Raw genomic sequence first — 6,000 nt, 5'->3', positions numbered from 1 at the left:
GCACTGGGATCTACAGATGAAGAGTGGTCTGCAAATTTAAAAAATAAATAATAAAGCCCCCCCCCCTTTGGGACAGGATGGAGAATTACAGTGCTATTACTGCACAATAACTTTAATAACATACATTCCGAAATGAAGGATATGAACACAATCAAGGATTACGCACCGGATGATGGTGTTGTGGAGGACAGCACATGAAGACCTCGTCATTCTTGTGTAGTGCCTCATCACTTGGGAAAGGATGCACAGATCTCTATAAAAAGACCCGCAATCCAGGAGTCCTTCACTCATTCATTGGATCCAACATCCACAACAAACTCTGCTACTGAATAAGGTGAGCTCTGTTCCAGTGCTTATTCCTTCTGGGTCTGTCCTTGTTTGTAGGGAAGCGAAGGTCTCGAGGAGGTACTCTTGCAACTCTGGTTTTGCATTTGCACTGCCTTTCTGTTTATCCCCTTCTTGGTAAGAAATATTACCAAGAAATATTACCATATTCTTGGTAAGAAATATTACCAAATATTACCAATATTATCTTACACAGGGATACCTGAGGAGATGTGGCTGGAGGAAAGACTAATTGTATAGATGCAAATTCTGATCTCTCTTGCATGCAAAGGATCTAATATCTCAAATAGGTCTTTTGGACATACATTGTTTTATCCAAAATGTGCATTTATTCACACAAATTGAGCTTGCCTTAAGGCTTGGATTCTTTCAGCTAGTAGAACTGGAAAAAATGCTGAATATTGTCTTGCGAAGAATCTAAAGTAGTCCATTTCCCCCCCCCCCCCCCCCCGACCAAGCATGCCATTTGATGCATTATAGGACTTTATGGGCTCGGAGACAATCCTCTCAGATACACTGAGATCTAATGTCAAAAGAGGCTCTGATGAGTTCTTGTTAAGCATTACAATACTTGATGCAATGTGTAGTGAAGATACACCTGAGATCAGTCTAAAGTGATAATACTGGAATATTACTCACCCTTTAAACACTTACGTTCATGAGAGAAGCAGCATGGTCTGTGGCTCTCGGCAGACAGTAGAGTTCATGAAAGACCTGCTGTGCTATTGCTGAAATGGCTCTGGGCAGCCAGCCTGAACAGAGATTGACACCCAGCACTCTGGATTGTCACGGGTAATCAAGTAAAAGGGCAGAGGTGCATAGGGCAATATCACAGCTAAGCAGAATTGCAACATGAGCAATCAAAATGCACTTGGAGGCTCACCGGGAATGAAAACATGTCAACGGCAAGTCTCTGCTGGTCTTCCTAAAGCAGGGCATGCATCTCATGTGCTTTTTAATACGCCTGAGGACGTTGCGGTTGGTTAAATGGGAAACCCCTTGATTTCTTTCAGCTCCGCCTTCCCTCTTCATTGCCAAGATGTCGTGCTCCTCCAATTGCTGCTGCTGTCCCTGCTCCTGCAAGTGCTGCTGCTGTCCTTGCTGCTGCAAGTGCTACAGCTGCCCATGCTGTTGCTGCTGCCCATGCTGCTGTTCCTCCCCCTGCTGTGGTTCTGGTTCCAGCGGTTCCAGCGGCTCTTGTGGTTCCAGCGGCTCTTGCGGCAGCTCTCGTGGATCTTGTGGCTCTTGCTGTTCTTGCGGTTCTCAAGGCTCTGATGGCTCTGGTTCCAGTTGCTGCTATCCCAAGCAATGCTGGTGCTGAGGAACCTCTGAAGTGTTGAGCGCTGCTATCTCCTCGGTGCTGGCCGATGCCTTCGATTCACTCATCTTTGTGCCTTACGTTCGCACCTGCCTCCACTGATCAGCCCTGGTTTATTCTCACATCCTCTTTATTTCACTTCATCGTCCTTCCAGGAGGCATGCCTGTTGCATAATCTTTCTCATATTTGGTGGATGGGATGTTCTCCTTTTTTCCTTTCCTTTTTCTGAATAGCTGTGGATACAAAATCTAAATGTATACATGGAAGCTAATAAATAAATCAAAAGCATATACATCGTCTTCTTGCCTTCTTTCACCTCAAGATGTGGGAGATTGCAGTAGCCCCATCAGTTAAAGCAGAAGTTTGGAACCTTGGCGGCTTCCTTCTCTCCTGGGCAAAATTCCCGAGGTCCTGTGTCAGTAGTGGGCACTTAATTCAATTCAGTGGAATGCTCTCCTCAGGGAAGCTTATCTGGTGCCTTCATTACATATCTTTAGACACCAGAGGGGGTGGAAATCCTCTTCTCCCAGGCCTTTGGCTAATTAAACAATATATGGTCTTTTAAACTGTAGAAGGGGTTGGTTGGTTGGGTTTTTTGGATACTATGTTGCATATCCTTGTGTTTTTCTATTGTAAATCACTCCATGATCCTCAGATGAAGGGTGGTACTGTATAGAAATAATAAGAGCAAGAGCAAAAGCAACAACAACAACAACCTCTATACATATCAACACACCCCTTTTCTATCCTCCATTGAGGTGTGATCAAAGTTCAAGAAAACATCCCACCCATGCAAAAACATCAATTGTGGGTTGAAAGGGGTGTCTCTTGGGGAAAGAGGCTGTTTGAGTGGAGGTATTGTGAGGAGAGACTCCTGGTGGGCAACCAGAGAGGCCTAGATCAGCCTTTCTCAACCTGTGGGTCCCCAGATGTTGTTGAATTACAACTACCATAACCCCAGCTAGTAAGGCCAGAGCTCAGGGATGATGGGAGTTGTAGTCCAACAGCATCTGGGGACCCACAGGTTGAGAATCGCTGGCCTAGATGGTCTGACATTATCCAGCCATGGTTTGTTGTTCACCAATGCTAACAGATCTCAAGCCCTGATATCGCCAGCTGAAGGACATGTACCCTGCTTGAGTCATTTATGGAATACCACTTACCTCCATCTGCGCATAAAATACTGGGGAAAGGACATAGCCCCGTGGGTGAGCACATCCATGGCACACAATAGGCTAGCATGTAGGTATGGACTGCATGCAAAGCAAACGTGTTGGCTGTACACATTGAGCTGTAGCAGTATCCTTCTGTTGGCCCTACATTAAGGGAAGAAAGAAACCAAGTCTATAGTTCACTATTTTATTGGTCGTCATGCAGGCAGTTACATTCTACAACAGCAGAAGAATTAGAAGCAAAGCATAGAGAGTAAATAGAGAGTCACACACATTGAGATGGTCAAGATGGCATTACGGTATTTGAAATGCCTTGTTAGAGATGGGTCATGAGAGAACATGCAAGTGAATCAAACAGAGAAGATGAGAGGAAGACAGAAGTTAGGATGTAATAAGGAAGTTATAGAAAGAGAATTTGAGAATTCAGCACTTTGAGTGCAAGGAGTCAACCAGCAGCCCTTGAACCCGGAGCTCATGTGTGGCAAAATGATTCCTTGGACCACCAGTTGTAGACTCCTGTTTGCATGGAAGTCTTCTATTGAGGTTATTCAACACTTGCACTGCTTAGGATAGCAACCACAGCAGGAAGAGTCGCAACAACCAGAACTGCAACAGGGGGAACAGCAGCACTGCTTGCAACAGCCGCAGCAGGGGGAACAGCAACACTGCTTGCAACAACAGGGGGAGCAGCCACACTTGGAACAGCACGACATTTGAGGTGGAGGTGGAGAGGTGTGTTGGAGCTTCAGGAAATTAAGGGATTCGCTGTTAACTGAGCACTGCATATTCAGACCTCTTAAATACGCCTTATGTTCTGCATTAAGGGAACCCATGTAGATAATGTTTCTCCATTTGGTGAGCCTTTCCACTACATAACGTGAAGATTCACATGCAATATCTCAGCAAAAAGCTAATGTCCTGACAGTTTTAATCAAGTGACCTGTCTGGACTAGACTCTGGATTCTTGTTTCACTATAAAATATTGGAACACTTCTCATTTTGTGTGCAGGAATTGCTGGGCTATCTGATCAAGACCTGAGTTCCCCTGCCATCTGTTTTACTGACTAACAGAAGAGAATGCTTCCCAGCTTTTTAAAACCTTTAACTTTATCTCTCTGTCTCTCTTTCTCATTAATTTTTCTGCTTTACAATTTAAAATACTCATTTTACATCCTTAAGGTATCAATGACGTTCATTCTTCTCTTTCCGTGGTTCATTTTGCATATCATAAATCCCTGCACATTTTACAAAAACTGTACCATTCAGTATTCCATTATTGCATCCATCATAACTTATTCTCTTAATGGTGCCAACGTATTCAGCTGTACGCAATTATTTCCCATATATTCAATAAACATTTTCCAACCTCCTTTAAACGTATGTTCTTCTTGTTCTCCTATTCTATATGTTAAGTCTGCAAGTTCTGCATATTATCTTCTTGGAATCTCACTCATTTTCCATTTTTGGGCTAACAAAACACCAGCCGCAGTAGTAGCATATGTAAATAACCCTTTTTGACACCTGGGAATTTCAGTCTGAATTATCCCCAACAGAAAGGACTCTGGTTTGGGGAGGGGGTGGGGAGTACTTTTAAACTTTTTTCCCCAATTCATTATGGATCATTTCCCAATACTCTTTTACCCTTTTACAAGTCCACCATAAAATCTTTAACTTTGGACCATCGCAGTTCCTCTGAGTGAAAATATGGCAGGCAAGGTGCTCGGACCTTAAACTCTGAAAGAATCCAGGCCAATTTGGGGTGCTGCTAGCTGAACTACCTGCTCAAGACATTAGCTCCTTTGCAACTGAGAACACAGTAAGTGCAAACAAACATTAGAACTGAACTTACCTTGGTCAGGTGGTAGGAATGCAGGTGTGGATATTGGATGCAGCGAGTGAGTGAAGAGTTTCAGGGTGGTGGACCTTTTATATATCAGTGGTGCCATTCCACAAGCGATGAGGCACTGCTCAAAAATGGCAAGGTTTTCATTAACCCGTGACGCTGACCTCTGCCACACACCAAACATCCTGCATGTGATCCCTGACTGTCTTCGTAACCTTCATTTTGAAAAGGGATGTGATTAAAACTATGTTTTGGAAACACTGTAATTCCCGGCCATTATTAAAGGGGCACTTATGGGATTGCTTTATAAACAATTAGGCTGAGTTGAATGGGATTATCTTGTTTTGATCCAAGGCTTTTTATTACTGGGGGGGGGGGGAGGGACCTCCTGTAGCCACGTAGTGCCCCTGCCCCACAACGAAGCCAAGTGGGGCCACGCAGTACCACACAGGGGGGAGCCCTGTTGGCATACAACCAAGGAAGCGGGGGCAATTGGCAAGCCCGCAGATGGCTCTATCCCACCAGCCGGTGTACCGGACGAACTCCAGTCCTTGGTGCAGCATGAATCAGCGACCCGAACTTCAAAAGCTAGGGCACGCTCTAATCAGCAGAGATAACAGAACTGGCAGGAGAGGCTGTATGAGCATATTTACAAGCAGTTTATTCAACATACATCAGGACATAAGGAAAACATGTCTGATCCCTTTCGTATCCGAAAGCAAGGCAGCAAAAGCTATACACAAAACGGAAGTTCCCAGCAAGCTGTGCTGGAATGTAAACAGGCATGTGACATGCAACAATCCGCACGTCTGTTCTTAAGGTGGAACAGAATATCCCAACATGCCCGGCTAGGCAGCATAGTACTTGGCGGACATGAACCAGGCACCCCACGCTGGTGCCCCCATTATGACATGGCCCCGTGTTCCTCTCCTCGAGTGTTGGTTCTTCTGATGCCAGGAGACAAGCGCTGGGCCACACAGCCATGGGGGTTCTTGCTGGGGCCATATGCTTCACACCCTCTTCAAAAGTCTGCACCTGAGGCCATGGCCCCTGATGTCATCTGGCCTTCTCATATTTCCCCAGGCTCAACATACCTGACATTTGTTTAGGGACAGAACTAGCCAAACCGTATAGAAATTTATTCGTGTATGCAACTACAGCGGCAAGAATGTTATTTGCCCAAAAATGGAAAGAAGAAGTCCCGACGAAAGGAGAATGGATGCAAAAACTTATGGAATACCCAGAAATGGCGAAAGTTACCAGAAAAAAAGAAAATAAATCAAGATAGCAGACTTTTTATACAAGAATGGAAATGGCTTAT

The 6,000-nt window shown here is 44.7% G+C and overlaps 1 long non-coding RNA gene across 1 annotated transcript; it reads left to right on the top strand.

Annotated features, from left to right (window-relative positions):
* The first annotated feature begins 220 nt into the window (after window positions 1-220).
* On the top strand, window positions 221-1,954 carry LOC307205839. Its single transcript, XR_013834101.1, has 2 exons — window positions 221-334; window positions 1,359-1,954. It is a non-coding gene; the product is annotated as an uncharacterized lncRNA (long non-coding RNA).
* The last annotated feature ends 4,046 nt before the right edge of the window (window positions 1,955-6,000 follow it).

The sequence above is a fragment of the Podarcis cretensis genome (genome assembly GCF_951804945.1).
Source record: "Podarcis cretensis genome assembly, chromosome: 16".
Taxonomy (NCBI): domain Eukaryota; kingdom Metazoa; phylum Chordata; class Lepidosauria; order Squamata; family Lacertidae; genus Podarcis; species Podarcis cretensis.
This window is presented reverse-complemented; position numbering and strand designations above follow the sequence as displayed.